Source organism: Hyperoodon ampullatus, assembly GCF_949752795.1.
Source record: "Hyperoodon ampullatus genome assembly, chromosome: X".
NCBI lineage: Eukaryota > Metazoa > Chordata > Mammalia > Artiodactyla > Ziphiidae > Hyperoodon > Hyperoodon ampullatus.
In genome coordinates this window covers 99,662,465-99,680,042 of record NC_136913.1, presented here as the reverse complement: position 1 = coordinate 99,680,042, position 17,578 = coordinate 99,662,465, and the positions used below count along the sequence as shown (strand labels likewise).

Here is a 17,578-nt window from a genome sequence, read left to right as displayed (position 1 = left end):
GTCTTCTGATTTAAGAAATACATTTTGTAAAGCTATAGTTACCATAATGATCCCTCTGTTGGATATGGGCAAAGTCAACTGAAAGCCTTCTGGACAAGATTCACCATTCTAGATGCCATTAAGAACATTCCTGTCATGGGAAGAGGTCAAAATATCAACATAAAGAGGAGTTTGGGTAAAGTTGATTCCAACCCTCATGGATGACTTTTAGAGGTTCAAGACTTCAGTGGGGGAAGTAACTGCAAATGTGGTGAAAATAGCAAGAGACTTAGCATTAGACATGGAACCTGAAGATGTGAGTGAATTGCAGCAATTTCATGATAAAACTTTAATAAATGAGGAGTTCCTTCTTATGGATGAGCAAAGAAAGTTGTTTCTTGCGATGGAGTCTACTCCTGGTGAAGATGCTGTGAAGATTGTTGAAATGACAGCAAAGGATTTAGAATATTACATGAACTTAGTTGATAAAGCAGTGTCAGGGTTTGAGAGGATTGACTCCAATTTTGAAAGCAGTTCTACTGTGGTAAGATGCTATCAAACAGCATTGCATGCTACAGAGAAATTGTTCGTGAAAGGAAGAGTTAGTCAATGCGGCAAACTTCATTGTCTTATTTTAAGAAGTTGCCATGGCCACCCCAGCCTTCAGCAGTCACCACCTTGATCAGTCAGCAGCCGTCAATATCAAGGCAAGACCCTCCACCAGCAAAAAGATTGTGACTTGCTGAAGGCTGAGTTGATGGCTAGCATTTTAGCAAATAAAGTATTTTTTAAATTAAGGTATGTATATATTTTTTTAGACAGTGCTATCGCACACTTGATAAACTACAGTGTAAATGTAACTTTTATATGCACTGGGAAATTTAAAAGATTTGTGTGACTTGCTTTATAGCAATATTTGCTTTACTGTGGTGGTCTGGAACCAAACCTGCAATATCTCCAAGGTATGCTTGTATAATAAATTGGAAGGTATATAAACACAGTGATTTGGTTGTGAACCTTTTCTCCAACAGCAGTGGTGTATGTGTTCCCCCATCCTTTCTATAAACTGATTTCCTATACATACAGACATTGTTGTCTTTCTTATGTCTGTTCAAAAATCAACTACAGACTGATAACTGTCTACCAAAGTCTGTTCTGCCCTACTTCCTGTGCACCCAGCTAGACTACATTTCCCAGCTTCCCTTGCAGTTAGATTAGGCCATCTGACTAAGTTCTCTCCAATGAATGGGAGCAGAGGTTACATATGTCAATTCCAGGATGTGCCCATAGAACCTCCATATGTGCACTTCCAAGTTTTATTTCCCTTTCCATGGAAAGGAATGATGGCAACCAAAGCAACATTGGAAACCATATGTTGAAAGTAGAAAGATTACCTGGTGACCTGAATACCCACTCTGGATTGTTAAGTGAACAAGAAGTAAGCCTTTGTTGCATTTGAGCAATTGCATATTTGTGTTTATTTGTTAACAAGAGTCTAACCTACCCTACTATGTTGTCGGAGAGCACTGTGTTCCCCACAAAATGTGGCACAGTGCTGAGCATAGAGTTGGTACTCAATAAATATTAGTTGAATGAATGAGCCACTACACTAGCCCATTCATGAAAACTCTCCCAGAAGGTATAATTACCATGCAACACTAAGCTGAAAATTTTGCACCATTTGCACATAATTTCATTTATTTTAAGTGATAATTGATATTCAGTTATTGAGCACTTAACTGAATGACATGTTTTACTCACAAAAAATCCTGATGAGGGAGATGATACTACTTCCATTTAACACCTGAGGAAACAGGTTCAGAGAATTAAGCTACTTTCCCAAGGCCACATAACTCCTAAATGGCTGAGCTGGAATTTAAATTCAAGCCTGTCTGACTTCAAAACTCTTTCCATTACATCATGCTGCCTTAAATATGTTTGGCTTAGTACACCATGTTTGTTGTTTAGATTTATAATCTTGAGAATATAATATGATTCAAAGCAAAGTACAATCACTTGGAACTTAGTCTCTAAATAAAGTAATAACACATGAGATAATCTTAGCCTATTAATAGAACCATTTAATTAGTCTGGTAACCAGTTTACAACCGTCTCTTACACTCTTTCTTCCTAAGTGATCTTTAAAATTATAGAGTAAATATAGTAAAAGCTCAGCTAGAAGGCATGGGGATTGAATTTGAGACACCATGGCTAGACAATTTTCTGGTTAGGGATCAGAAAGCAACAGAAAACATTTTTAGTCCTTGTTGGAAAATACTTCAAAATTTATAAATTCATTTTCTGACCATTGCACGGACTGGTGCAGTGGTATGTCAAGCTAGAAAAATACACTCTAGGGGTTGTTTTAGGTGGACATTGTTGTTGAGTATACATGTAAGAATGTCTATTTATATTTATTTTAATCAAAAATAATGAATCTTTTATTATATATAACAAAATATTATATATAATTGCATATATATATAAACAATGTTGTCATCACTTAGCCTGTTTGATAACAGAGGGTCACAGGTGATGTCATATAATGTCTCTGAGGTATCCCAGAGCAAAAGTGTAGAGGAATGGACCAAAACACTCATTTATTAAATTTCACCATAGTGCAAGATATTGCAGTTTACATGTTCCCAGTTAGATTTCTCAATCACATCATCAAATTTTAAACTAAGCCTCACAAAATGACTCTAAAAGATTCCTGCAAAGAATATTGATGATATTACTAATAATGTAAGAATGACTGAATAAGAAATTGACAGCATTCTTTGCAAACTACATTATTAGTTTAAATACAAAACAAAAGAAATCCAAAAAACATGATGATCTAATAAGACCTACTAAAATGTTGGCCTACAGTGTTCAAAGTTAACAAGACTTTGATATATGAATTTATATACTGTATAGTAATAGTGAACTTCACCTTGAAAATGTTTTTTGCCTTAAGATATTAGCTAATTATGACACTGTAGGTGTATAATTTATAAATGAACATACATCTACTGAGATGATGTGTTCAAAATAAGAAAACAGTGAATTTTATTATCTACAAAGTTTGGAGACCACCATTTTAATACAACCTCTTACTGTATTAGCAATATTTATTTACATGTCTGTTTTCTATACTAAATACTAATTTCCTTGAGGGAAGAGAGACTGTGTCTTATGTTTGTATCTAGAGTATGTAGCTCTTGGTTTTTTAGTGCTAAGTGCTAGGTGCTCAATTAATATCTGCTAAACGGAAATAGAAGAATATAGGAATACAGACAACATTAAAAGGCAGCCTGATCTCTGTTAACAGATAGACAATTTTTTGTTATGTGATCTTGGAAAATGCACTATTTTCCTCATCTAGAAAATGGGGTGAATACTTCCTGTTCTTCGTATCTCAATGGTTTCTTATGAAACTCACATGTAAAAATAAATATAAAATTTAAAGCCATGTACAGCTCTGATGTGTTTATACTATTTTTCAAATATAAACTACTTTGGAAGCTTAATATCATCAAAAACTAAAAAAAGAGAATGACAGAGGAGAAGAATATTAACTATGTCCTGAAAATTAAAATAAATGCCTTTTAGTGTGTTTTGCCTTTGGAATGCTGACAGTTTCCTCCAGTTGTTCAAAGAAATTGTTTCAATGAACATACTATAAATGTTACAGGGTTTTTTTGAAAAAGAGAAAGGGAAATGTAGACATTGCTTACCATTTCCAAACGCTTCCTATAGTTCAAGTGGTTTCAGCATTCCCTTTGTTCTTGTTTTAGTCAATTCTACTTAAAAAGAAATCATTTAGAGATAGGAAATGAAAATGGAAAGCACAAAAGGGAAACCATTGGGGCAGCTTCCCCATTTGGTTTCAGACTCATTTCCAGAGAATGTGAAGGCTTATAGTCACATGAAAAGGCAAGTCTAATGCTTCATTCCTATTTTGTTAACTAAGGTAAACAAATAAGTTTGGGGTTTTTTTTTCTTTTTTTTTGAGTGTGAGGAAATGAACTACAGTAGTTTAATGAAACCAGGGAGATGTAGCACCTTGGGAGAAAGGAATTTGGTTTTTAATAGGTAGGGATCCCAAGAGCAGGAAAAAAGGAGTGAGGTTTATGTGGAGTGAGGCTGACCTATCCTACCTGATCTAAGTTAAGTTTCATGAGAGATCCAGGTGAGATATTTCCTGATTACGTCCTAATGTCACCTCTAGATTTTTTCCTGACCATTTTAGTACTCTCTTCAACTACCCCCAAACCACTTACTATCCTCTCAGTTCTCAAATCAGCCCATGGTTGTCTCTATTTTATTTTCACTTTCTTCTATTCTCCTTTACTCCTTTTGCTTCTTCCATGTGTGCCCTTGTCTAAGTGTTTATAGAAAATACATATGTGGTTGTGTATATGAATATATATATCTATGTAAATGATGAAATGCAACTTGTAAGCACTGAATAAATGTTTTGAAATAAATAAACGAAAGTAACATTCAATAATATTTTGCAATTGGTTGAATAATACTTGCTATTTCTGTTTTCAACTTAATGATTTAACTGATGATTGATGTGTTCAATAGTATATCAAAGTAGAGCATGTCATAGTGCCAGTCTGTATACTAGCTATCCCTCAGGGATTATTCAACTCATTCATTCATTTAAAGCATATTTATTGAGCACTTAATGTGTGTCAGGTACTAGTTTTAGGTACTTGGGCATCATCAGTGAACGAAACAGACAAACATACCTGCTGCATATAGCCTACAGTCTAGAGGAGAGAGACAGGCAATAAATGACAAATTAATTAATTCACTAACTAGATGATATTATATATTAGAAGGAAATGCATGCTTTGAAATATAGAAATAGGTGTGCTGTGCGTGTGTGTGTGCGTGTGTGTGTGTGTGATTGGAACAGGTTGCAGGGTTTTTTGTTTGTTTGTTTGTTTGTTTTCGGTAGGCGGGCCTCTCCCTGTTGTGGCCTCTCCCGTTGCGGAGCACAGGCTCCAGACGCGCAGGCTCAGTGGCCATGGCTCACGGACCCAGCCACTCCGCGGCATGTGGGATCTTCCCGGACCGGGGCACAAACCCGTGTCCCCTGCATCGGCAGGCGGACTCCCAACCACTGCACCACCAGGGAAGCCCTCAGGTTGCAGTTTTAAATAGAGTGGACATAGTGTTGGTCTTATTGAGAAGGAGATGTTTGAGAACCAAAGAGAGCAAGTCAGGTACTGAACTAGGCTGATCTTTTAGGGCCCCTCAAATCTCACTACAAAGGTGATACCTATTCTGCCTTTGTGTAGAGTTGGTCCGATATGTATACCACGTCAGGGTTAAATCCAAAGGGCACCATTACTTTCTCTTGTTGAGAGTCTGATTCATCAATAGAAAACAGAAGCCTTAGAGAGGCATTAGTTCTTATGCTATTGTGTAATATATGGGAAGACAGCTTTTACATTGGCAATACCTTCATACATTCCAAAAGCTCAAATTTCAAATATATAACATATGGCTATTAGAACATAAAAATGCACCTTGGCCTGCACTATATAGTTCTCCAGAGAATCTAACTTCACAAAACGAAGTGGTCTGGAAATGAGGACAAGTATCTAGTGCTCAGCCAAAATATTTCTCTGGTGACATAAGAATTAGGGAGCCAAGAACTGCATCACTGACTCCAGATTTCTGGCTTTCTCCCAAGAGTTTAAACATTTGTTTCCTGAGAAGTACCACAAATAATTTCTTGGCTTCTGGACAGGATACCACAAAGCTAAAACTGCACTTCTCTTATTTTGTGAGCTTGAATTAGGACTTTTACATTTTTTTAATTTATATTTTTTCGCACTGTGGTTATACGGCTATATTTTGGATAATCTGGGTGATTGCTTAATATTATTCTGGCAGATAAAATCTTAGGTAAGGAGCAGATACTATAGACCCCATGTAAATTCTAAATACATTCTAAAGAGTTTTAGAGTGTAAAACATAAAATGAGAAGCTCAAATCTAGGCAGGCCTTACCAGAATTCTGAAGCAAGGCATTTACCTAGAGAAACAGAAAACAGGTCACGGAACATAAGAGATGTGCTCTGAGGGGAATGTTGAAAGAACAGTATTCATCAACCCAAAGAAGAGAAGCCTGAGGGATAATTTAATAATTTTCTTAAAATATCAATGACTCAGATGCAGAGGATAGTCAATAGTCTCTTTATTCTTAGATGATTAAATAAACTTAAGAAAGGGCATGGGAGATTTTTGTTAGACCCTTAAGGAGGAATCTTGATTGTGAAACACTGGAAATGGATCCTGAGGAAAGTAGTGGAATCTTCTCTCTAAAGAGGTTTATAAATAGGAGAAAGTCTCATTTGTCTATGATGGTTTGAATGTAGCAGCAAGAACTAGCGACCCTAAGGATTCTTCTGTAGTACTACATTTGGTACACCAGCTCTTTTGGAATCATGTTGTCTTTATATAATGTTGGAGTGGGCTGGCATGATTTGCATTTAAACTATTGGTTAAGTGATATTTTAAAAAAAAATCTTCTGTAAACAAATTATAATCTTTAGTAGTTTCCTCTCATTTCAAAACATAATGATAGTCTGAGTAATATCTCAGTATGTTTCTTTACCATATCAGTAATAATTATTTCACTGGTGATGATTAGTATAAATATTACCCATTCTTCTTGGAAGGAGGGAAAATAATGTGAACTGTGCCAGTCCACACAAGTTCTGTTACCTTAAGCATTTTGTAAAAGCAAACAGTATTTATTTGAATAATTTCCTTTCCACAGATATCATCGAGGTTACCACATTTAATATGTTTTTTCATATAAGTTCGTTTGCTTTTAACCCATATTATCTTCTTACACAGGCCTTGTAGAGACAGTTCACAAGACGTGGCTGGGTCTCACACATTTGGAAAGGTAAGTTTTAATTTTCTTAAGATTTATAATAAAATTGTGTAAAATAAATGTATTTGTAATAAAGCAAATTTTATTTTAAAGTATTTTTGGAGACTAATTAGAGCTGGATATGACTTTGTAGGTCATCAAGCTTATTTTACTGTTGAAGAAATTGAGGTCCTGAGAAAATGAAATTTGCATCCAATGTAACAGTGGTAGAATTATGGCCAAAACTCATGTCCCCTAATTCAGTCTAGTGCTCTTAATACACATCACTAAATCTGTCTCTATTTTGATGGTTATTTGTCTGGTGAGGTGCCATGGGTATGTGTATGTCTGTGAGGGATAAGAATCTGTTGGTCCATAGAAGTGTGACAGGCATATGAGAGAGAGATGACTCAGAAGAGCATGTTCTTTAAGATCGAGGGACACAAGAAGGGTACCATGGCAGAGGGAGATTCATACAGAAGATATTTCTTATGACTTTAGAGATGATCTTTTTCTTTTGGGACTCTTCTAGAATAAGGGGTGAGGAGGAGAAGGGAGAGATACTAATTTACCATGCTTGGAAATTTTTTTTAAAAGGTTGATATCAGTTGATATCATGGAAATTTGACTCATATTAAATATCATAGATGATAGTTAAGAAATTAAATGTGGCATATACTGGCCACAACAAATCCCACCAAACCTTATGAAAAAGAATGTTCACAGCTGTTTAATTTTTTTCTAAGGAGTCCATAGTAAGCAGCATCTATGTAGCTTGGAATTAGAGTCTGTCTGTGTCATTAAGTATTTGGATGACATAGCAAATGACAATTGTCAAACAGTGTGGCATTCTAAAAGACTCATGGTAATGTGGAAGGCTAATGTCACTGATACATTAAATGAAGGAAAAAGAAGATAGTCCAAATTTACACACAGTCAGGCTACCTTGTCCTAAATAAAAACTCTGTTGCTGGACCCATCTCAAGTTCTCCCTCCCTGGACAACTCAAGTCCTCCTTCATATTTTTCTTGTGGGGCCAGAGAGGGTGGGCCAGAGGGAAGATAGGGAATACTTTCAATACTCCAAAGAGAAGATAGTGAGACCTCCTATTTATCATTTAAAACTCCACTTAGACATCATCCCCTCGCTGAAACCCATAGCCTGGATTTCCATAGGCCCACAAGGAAAAAATGCTTCTCTCTATGATAGTATTTAGTAGACTGCATCATATTTGTCTTTGCACCTGTCTACCTCCCTGGACTAGACTGTGAACTTCTTGAGGGAAGAAAATATATTTTTATGCCTTTCCCCTAATTTAGGTTTTCCAAGCTTTAGGAAGAAGTGGAAATGATAACTGCTTTTCTACACTGGCTTCCTTACAATCCTTTATTCTATCTTCTGGGTCTCTGAGATTCTGCAGCCCACTCTGGCGTATGGAACTGATAAACTAGGGAAGGAATCTGGTCATTGTTATTTAATGTTTGAGAACTTATAATTATCTGTGGATGTTATATCCTGAGACACTCTGCTGCATTTTCTCCAAAGGAAGGGCCTCTTTTGTATCAATAATGGAACTTTAAGGATTTCTGTTAAGCATTTACAGAAAATTGTTCCTCTTACTTAAAAAAAATGCAAGAGGCTTAGGCATAGTTGCCAAGTGTGGGAATGAGGTCTTTGATGGCTTAGCAATTCTTGCTTTCCCATCTCCTTCCCTTTTGATATTTTCTCATTATGTTTATCCTCCCTCTTCTAGGATTTTTTGTTTCATTCATACATGCATCCATGCATTCATACCTTCATTCCTTACAGATCACTAAAATGTAGCAGTCCTAGCCTTTGTACTTTGCAAAATACTCAAGATAAGAATTAGTCATACTGTGCAAATGTGAAAGATTAACACCTACCTGCTTCTTTCCCATACAGACCTCTTGAGTACTTTATGTGAATATCAATGCATGCTTTAGAGAAAATAATTCCTGCTTTGAGAGTTTATCACAGAGGCATTATGCCAAATTGGGACTTGTAACCCCAGTAGGTGGCAAGGGGTAAATCTTGACAAGTAAATGGACAGATGGAGCTTTATTTTATTCAACCCCTGCCCAGTCTTCTGATTAAAATCTTCTATCACCTAATTCACACATAGGCTTACTGTGCGCCAGGCACATAGTAGATGCTTTACACACATTCATTTAATTCTCACTGCAATCCTGTGAAGTAAGCCCTTTTAAAGATGAGGAAAGTGAGGCATGAAGATGTTTAGTACATTCTCTAGGGTCACGCAACTAGTAAATAATGGTGCTGAGATTCAAACCCAGGCAATATGACTCCAGATTTAATGTTCTTAGACACTATACTAAGATCTGAAACTTTTATGATTAATTTAGTATGTATATCTGCATTTCTCTTAGCTATTCTGTGTCTTCTTCTAAATGTGTGTCACATATATATGCTAGAGAACAGCTCAGAACCAAGGAAAATGGTATGTAACTTTGCTCTCAACATTTAAACACAGCACACAGGGATTAATGGGGAATATACCAGAAAGATCAGTTGAAACTAGTAGTAACAGAAAATCAGTGCAACAATTTGGTGACACAGAATGAAGGAAGATTTTTTAAAAAAATTATTTTTCACAGCTTAGTGAGGTATAATTGATATGCAAAGAACTGTACATATTTAATGTGTACAATTTGATGAGTTTGGAGGATTTTTCTTTTTGGTTTTTTTTTTGGGGGGGGTTGGTTTTTTTTTTTTTTTTTTTTTGCGGTACGCGGGCCTCTCACTGCTGTGGCCTCTCCCGCTGTGGAGCACAGGCTCCGGATGCGCAGGCTCAGCAGCCATGGCTCATGGGCCCAGCCGCTCCGCGGCATGTGGGATCTTCCCGGACCAGGGCACGAACCCGTGTCCCCTGCATTGGCAGGCGGACTCTCAACCACTGCGCCACCAGGGAAGCCCTGGAGGATTTTTTTTTAAGATGTCTTTTGGGTCCTGAAATTATGAGTCTTTGAACAACTTTCTCTTCAGGGAAATTTTCATTTATTGCCCCTTAGTTGTCACATGAGCACAAAAATGCTTAATTGGTCTTCAAACTTGAATAGAAAAGAAAGGAAATGAGGGGTTTAAAAGTAAGGAAGTTTCATATTTTAATGCAGTAATGCCACCAGCCAGGCAAGGAAAAGTTCTAGAAAAGAACTTTGTAAGAACGAGTCTTATAAAGTGAATAAAAGACTGTGTGGCTTTTAGAAACTTAGTGATTAGCACTGTGGTGTTAATATTGCTGAAACTTTGACTATTTAAAATAGAAGAAGTTAAAAGAAAGATGTCTGAATTAGTTCTAACATGTTACCATGTGAGATAATATACTTTTGTACTTGAGAATAAAGGACAGAAAGATTAAAACCAATGAACACCATTTAGTTTATCTAGTGATGTTTGATAATTGTTCCAATCAGCAAATGTTCATCTTTTTTTAACGGTGTGGTAATTCTCTAGAGTTCCTAATTTTCTAGTTTTAGAATGACCCATGCCTCAACCTGCTACACAATCCAAATGGTCACCGGACAATCTCATTCTCAGTCTCAGAGCTTTAAGGACCATGTATATATCATTAACTCTCAAATGTTATCTCCAGTACTGAACTCTCTGCTATGCTCCAGATTTGTGTATCCAACTGTCTACTCTGTATCTTCACTTGGAAGTTTAATGAGCATCTCAAACTTATCATGTCCAAAATTGAATTCTTTATTCCCACACCAAGACTGCTCCTCCCCCACTGTGCCTCCTTTCAATAAATGACATCACCATTTACCTAGTTGCTTAGATTAGAATCCTTGGTGTCATTTTAGATTACCCTCTCTCTCACATACCCTACATCTAATCCTTTAGAAAATCACATCAGCCCTACCTTCAAAATATATTCAGAATATGGCGCTCCCCACCATCATAATGCAAGCTGCCATCATCTCTTGGCTAGAAAATTACAAAAGTTTCTCGGATAGAAAACTGTTTCCTTTTCCAGTTTATTGTCTACTCAGCAGCTGGAGTTATCTCTAAGCTATAACTAATTTCATATACTCCCTAATCAAAACCTTCCAATGGCTCCCCATCTCACTCAGAACAAAAGCCAAAGTCTAAAATGGCCTGGAAGGCACCACACAAACTGCCCCCTCTGTCTACCTCTCTGACCTTTCCTCTTCTTACTTTCTTCCTTGCTTACTCTGCTCCGGCAACACAGGCTTCCTTGTCACAACCTACACAGTCCCTCGTCAGGGCCATTGCACTTGCTATTCCATTTGCCTGAAACACTCTCTACTCAGTTATCTTCATGACTCCCTCCATCCTTTTATTCAGATCCTTCCTCAGAGAGGCCTTGCTGATCATCCTCTCTAAAATAGCCTTGTTTCCTCACTCCACCCATTACTATTTAACCTCTTACCCTGCCTCTTTTTGTTATGGCATTTATCATTACCTAACATATTTTTTTTGCTTGCTTGTTTGTTTATGATCTATCCCCACCACTGGAATGTAAGTTCAGTGAGGGCAGGAATTTGTTCATTCATTGCTGTATCCCGCTTACCTAGCACAGAACTCAATGTTTGTCAGATAAATGACTGACTGAACGAATGAATGACGGTAACCTAGGGAGAAAGTAGGTCATAGTCTGAGGAAAGAAATAAAACATTTCTTTAAAGATATGCTGCCAATCTAAAATATAATTCACAAATATTAGTGTAAAGTATCCAGCTGTTCTCTTTTTGGGTGATACAGCCACTTTGAAGTCAAATGTTAATATGCAATAAATATGATCCATAAAATCTGTGGTTTTCTAAATTAAATGCAAAGATTAATAGATGAGATGGTTTTGAAACCAGGTTTAGGAACTGTTTAAGCATTTTAAAACCCGTATGCCACTATTAGAATGACAACTTGAGAAAATTAATGTGTATTGTTGATCTTTATTTTTCCTAAAATTACGCTGGGCCCTGGCTGATTAGGAATTTTCTGCTGGTTGTCCGGCCTCCAGCTGGGACTTAACTTCCTAATTTTATTAAGGCTCAATACAAGGACACACGTGTATACTCTGGTTTCCTGTTAGTAGTTCATTAACAAGTTCATTATATGTTTGTTCCTGTCTCAGCATTATCAAGACAAATAGGGAAAGATCATGATGTTATGGTAAAATTCTATATGATTGTTTCTCTGAACTCTTTTGATTGAAAACTGTTTATTTTATAATACATTTAGATGTTAAAGGGGATAAGTGGGACAGTTGTAACTTGTATTCTCAGAAAAAAAATTCGGCAGAACAGACTCATCTGGAGAATAGCCTAGTCTGTTTTAATGAATTTATGGAAAAAAAGGCTTTTACCACGTTTCATCAATTATTTTCAAAGGATTCAAATAAACTAAGGAGTATTGAATACTAAATAGCAGTGTGATATAGTGGAAACTGATTCTTATATAGGCTGTTACTAACTAAATGACCTTGATTAGGTCATCGCTGCATTCAAGGCTTTGGTTTACTTGGCTGTAAAAAGAGGGTGTTAGACTAGGATTTTTAGATTTGTTTCAGCATTTAAGCAGTATCTGTGAACATGATGCTTTCTTACCTTTGAAAGTAGGAATATCAGTTTTCATGATATGATTAATAAAAATTTTATCTTGATAATTGTTGAATCTAGATAATGGGTACATGCAGTTTCAGTATACTATTTCTACTTCTATATATCTGAATATTCTTAAACAATAGCAAACTTAGAAATATAACTGATGAATAAAATGCTTGATAGCAGATAATATATTATGTTCAAACTGATCTTGTGAAGTCTATTTCATGTCTATGCTGTTTTCTTCCAGTGTCGTCTGAAACATTTATATAAAATAGCAGTTCCTCTTATGATCATTCCAGGGCAGTTTTCTTCAGTTTTTAGGGAACTGCGCCAAGGTTCACGACCAGATTAAAAATATCCCCATGTACAGATTTTCAAGGTGAAAGTATTCCTTGATCAGAAAACTAACAAAAGTTTCTTACAAGCATCATATAATTTATATTGATTTGGCAACTCACAACATGAACTTTAGATTGGCTTAATTATCTGTACCTCATTCTTAAACCCAGGCTAATTTTTCCCCTCACCACCCTACACATTGCCAGGTCATTTCTGGAAGATAATATGGCATACTACATTGCAGCTGAGAAATCCTGGGTTTAAATCCCTATTTCAACCATTTCCTAAATGTGAGACCTTGGGAAAGCTTTTAAACTTCTCTGAGCCTCAGTTATCTTTTCTATAAAATGGGAATGTCAATAGTAGTTTCTACATCATGGAGTTATTGTGAGGAATAAGGAACATGGGTAATCATTAAACACACTGCCTGACAAGCAGTTTAAACCAACATCATGAGCCTATTCTGTCATTATTATTTTTGTCACTTAGTTGTTTGCATTATTAGAATAAAGCTATGTGTGGAGAAATTTTTTTTTAAAGGGAGAAAATATGGCTGTTTTGGTTACCTTCACTAGAAGCATTCAATACATGTTTATTGAACATCTGCTGTACTCTAGGAACTGGATTTATAGAGGCAAGTAAGGCACACTTCCTGCTCTTAAGGAAATCACATACTAAGGGGAAAAACTGACATGTGAAAGCTTAGAGTCAGGGCTGAACTTAAAGGAGTGACAGAGTAGGCAGTTGTTGGCATGCTGAGATTTAAAGGGAGCTAAAAACAAAATATAACCAAAGCCAGAAACCTCTGGCCTATCGCTACATCTGAATTACCATTAGCATATTTTTCTTTGGAGTTTATACAGTCTTTGATTTTTGGATTCCATGTGCAAATGCCTTTGGGAAGAGTAACACATTAAGTAATATCAATTGCATCTTTAAAAAAATTGAAGTATAGTTGATTTACAGTATTGTGTTAGTTTCAGATGTACCACATAGTGATTCTTTTTTAATATTTTTTTTGCAAATTATATCTCATTATAGGTTATTACAAGATAATGGCTATAATTCCCTGTGCTATACAGTAAATCCTTGTTGCTTATCTATTTTATGTATAGTAGTTTGTATCTGTTAATCCCATACCCCGAATTTCTCCCTCCCTCCCTCCCTCCCTCCCTCCCCCCTTTGGTAACCATAAATTTGTTTTCTACGTCTGTGAGCCTGTTTCTGTTTTGTACATGGATTCATTTGTATTATTTTCTAGATTCCATGTATAGTGATTTCATATAATATTTGTCTTTTCTCTGTCTGACTTATTTCACTAAGCATAATATTCTCTAGGTTCATCCATGTTTCTGCAAATGGCAATACTTCATTCTTTTTTATGGCTGAGTAATATTCTATATATACCACATCTTCTTAAGCTAAGCATTTGTTGATGGGCACTTGGCGTGCTTCCATGTCTTGGCTATTGTAAATAGTGCTGCTATGAGCTCAATTGCACTTTTATGAAGATTTATTTCTATGTTATTTAGAGTACAGAAAAAATTGCTATAATCAAGACACATCAAAATATTATGGCTCAAGCAACAGACCAAAAGTGGGCAGGCAGCACTGCTGCAGGAGGTCATCCAAGGCCCAGGGTCCTTCTGCCTGTTGCTTTGCTATCTCCTAGTATGGTGACTTTCTCTATGTGGTCAAATTGGCTCCCATTATCATGTCTGTGCTATAGCCTACTGGTTGAGTGAGGAGAGAGAAAGAAGAGGACAAGAGTTTTTTTTGTCAAAACATGATCCAAAGGTTGCACACATTGCTGCTGCTTGCATATCATTGTCTAAATTTCTGTCACATCTTCTGCAAAGGAGTCTGGAAAATATAGTCTCTGGCTGGGAGGCCATGTACACAGCTAAAGTTCATAAGGTTCTGTTACTAACAGGAAGAATAGGAGAATGGATACTGGGAAACAATTAGAGTCTCTGCCACAGTTTATCAGACAACTTTATCTTGATAAGCTTCCTGAAAGACCTAGGCCTTTCCAAATAGGGGGGTTGTATGAGTCATAAATGGTTAAAAAGACGGTTGACTTGTCTGTGGTGTTTTCTGACATCAACCAATTATTCAGTCTCAGATTTTCTAACACCAACTGGGTATCCTACCATTCAATTCAATTCTGACACTATCTGTAGTTAGCAAAGACCCCACAGGTTAAGAGGTCAGTCCATCAAGACTGTCCCCACTTCAGATGCCAGTCGAAAGCCCCAGTACTTCTGACCAACTAGCTATAAATTCAGGAAGTCATAATGACTCATTTCAGGTTTGATAGTTCACTAGAATGACTCAAGGAACTCGGGAAAACACTTTATTTGCTATTAATGGTTTATTATAAGAGCAGCCAAATGGGAGAAATGTATAGGGCAAGGTATTGGTGGGGATGAGGGTACCACAGCTCATGGAGCTTTTATTCTCTCTCCAGGCATGTCAACTTCCTAGTACCTTAATGTGCTCACCAACCTGGAAGCTCTCCACACCCAGTTGTTTAGGGGTTTTTATAGAAGTCTCATTAGTAAGGCATAATTGATTAAATCTTTAGTGATTGAACTCAACTTTCAGCCCCTCTCACCTTCCAGGAGCTCAGGGGGTGGGCATGATAGTTCCAACCTCTAATCTCAATGTTGGTTTCTCTGGCAACCAGCCCTCATCCTGAGCGAAGTGGAGGCTCACCAATCATCACCTCATTAGCATAAACTCAAGTTTGGCTGAAAGGAGCTCATTACGAATAACAAAAGACACTCCATTAACTCAGGAAATTCCAAGGGTTTTAGGAGCTTTGTGCCAGGAACTGGGGACAAAGGACCAAATATATCAGGAGCAGCAGTTCCCCCCACCCAAGCCATCTCTTCCTAAAGATACTCACCTTTTTTACCACAATGCACATAGAATGAGTTGTTCTTTCCTCTGAGCTTCCTTAGCTACCAATGATTCTATCATAGTATAATGTTCTTATCACACAGTACTATAATTATCAATAGTTTCTAGTTTCTATCCCTCTAACTAGAATGTGAGCTACATGAGGTAGTATCTAGCTCACATTTGTACCCCCAGCATCTAGCAAGGTGCTTGACACATCATTGCTCTGTGAACCGTTAAATGAATGTGAGAGGATAGAAAGCAGAGAATGGCACTGCTGACTTTTGGCAGTCCGTGTGTCTGTGTTTAAGTGTGTTTGGTGTTAATCTGGGGACTAGATCATGATGTTGCTAACTGTATTTCCCAGCTCATTTGGATTTCCTGAGAATCTCAGCTCTGGTATCCTGCTGTTGGATCTGTGGTAGTCTGTAGGGGAACTCAGAGTTCATAAATTAGCTGGTTTCAGAGTATTAAAAACTGGATTTGGGGGAACACAGGCAGTCTAGATGCCCTTTGTCTTACAGAGCATGTTCTTTATAGGACACTGCTTTTCTGTATACATGTCAACTATACCAAATAACTTTTCAAGTCAGTTTTCCGGGGTGTTATGATTTTTGAAAAATCCCCACAGAGCCTAAGAAGTTTAACATTTGCCCGAAAGTTTAAAAACTGTTCTCAAATTCAGAGAATTTTTTTAAGAATGGGGTGTCTCTGTGTGTGTGTGTGTGTGCGCATATATAAACTAGAATGGTTATTTTATTTATTTTTTAAATCTTTATTTTTCTTGTTCATGCTAGTTTGATGTCTTTTAGCATTACAAAGGAAATAACACTTTGGGGTATTAAATAATGCCTTTGCTGATTGCCTCACTTGAACAGCAGTTCAGGAATACCCATTTCCTGTTTTGATGGTCAACAGAATGGGAGTTACAGAGCTTTACACAATGAAAGAGATATCATGATCCCTGCCAGTAAGCTATTTTAGCTGCTGAGGTATCAGGAAGAATCCCAGCAGTAGCTCTGTAGGAAGAGCACTGGACTATGTGTCAGGTCTACCTAGGTTTCATTTCTCTTGAATTTTTGACTTCTGGAAGTTATTTAACCTACTGAAACTTGAGTGATATCCATTTATAAAACTGAAATATTATCTACTTAGCTATCAGTGGGATAATGGATAAAATAAAGTAATATATATGTTCCTGCTAAAGAGCTCAGAGATAGTACTTGTCTACCCTAGGCCCATCAGCTTCACTTCATGGTGTCAGCCTAAGAAGTCTCAGTTCTGATATACCCCTGGCCCAATGAGAACCATTTTCTTTTAGCAGGTAGAAGTCTGGAAATAACCTAGTGTATGCTATGCCTCTGGAATTGATTTGGGCCCCTGGGAAACTTTGTAAGCGTCAGGCTTTAGCATTTATCTCTTACCCCACCATCTGCTACTGGCTGTTTAATTGGACTTTGGTTCCAATCTGGAAGCTCAATTCTTTTTCCGTGTCTCTTTTGAAATTGGGATCCAGACCTAAATCTTTTGCCTAATTTCTGCTGGCCCCTTTCCAGGGACTGACAGTTGACTGCTTGCAGAATCATTTGTATCATCTTTCCTGATTCTCTCAGAAGAATGACTTGACCCTAATTGTCCTTAGGAACTTCCCCACTCTGAGGCTTTGATGTACCTCTTCATTTCATGTCCCTTGGGTGAAATGAAGGGACATGACCCTGGCCTGCATCAGATGTGGGTTTATACACTTTTTTTGGTGTAGACCAGCTTCCAGCTATGGGGGCACCATTCCAACTAGTCTTATCCCACCTCCTTTCTCTACACCAATCAGGCTTACTCCCAGATTCTCTCTTAGGAGTTGCAAC

At 37.1% G+C, this 17,578-nt stretch overlaps 1 protein-coding gene across 1 annotated transcript in view; it reads left to right on the top strand.

Annotated features, from left to right (window-relative positions):
- Positions 1-6,850: 6,850 nt before the first annotated feature.
- The window catches only part of IL13RA2 (interleukin 13 receptor subunit alpha 2), a gene marked incomplete at its 3' end in the record, with an annotated part of 51,481 nt that continues 40,753 nt past the window's right edge, over positions 6,851-17,578 (top strand). The window contains exon 1 of the mRNA XM_079728100.1: positions 6,851-6,897. The remainder of the gene's footprint in view (positions 6,898-17,578) is intronic.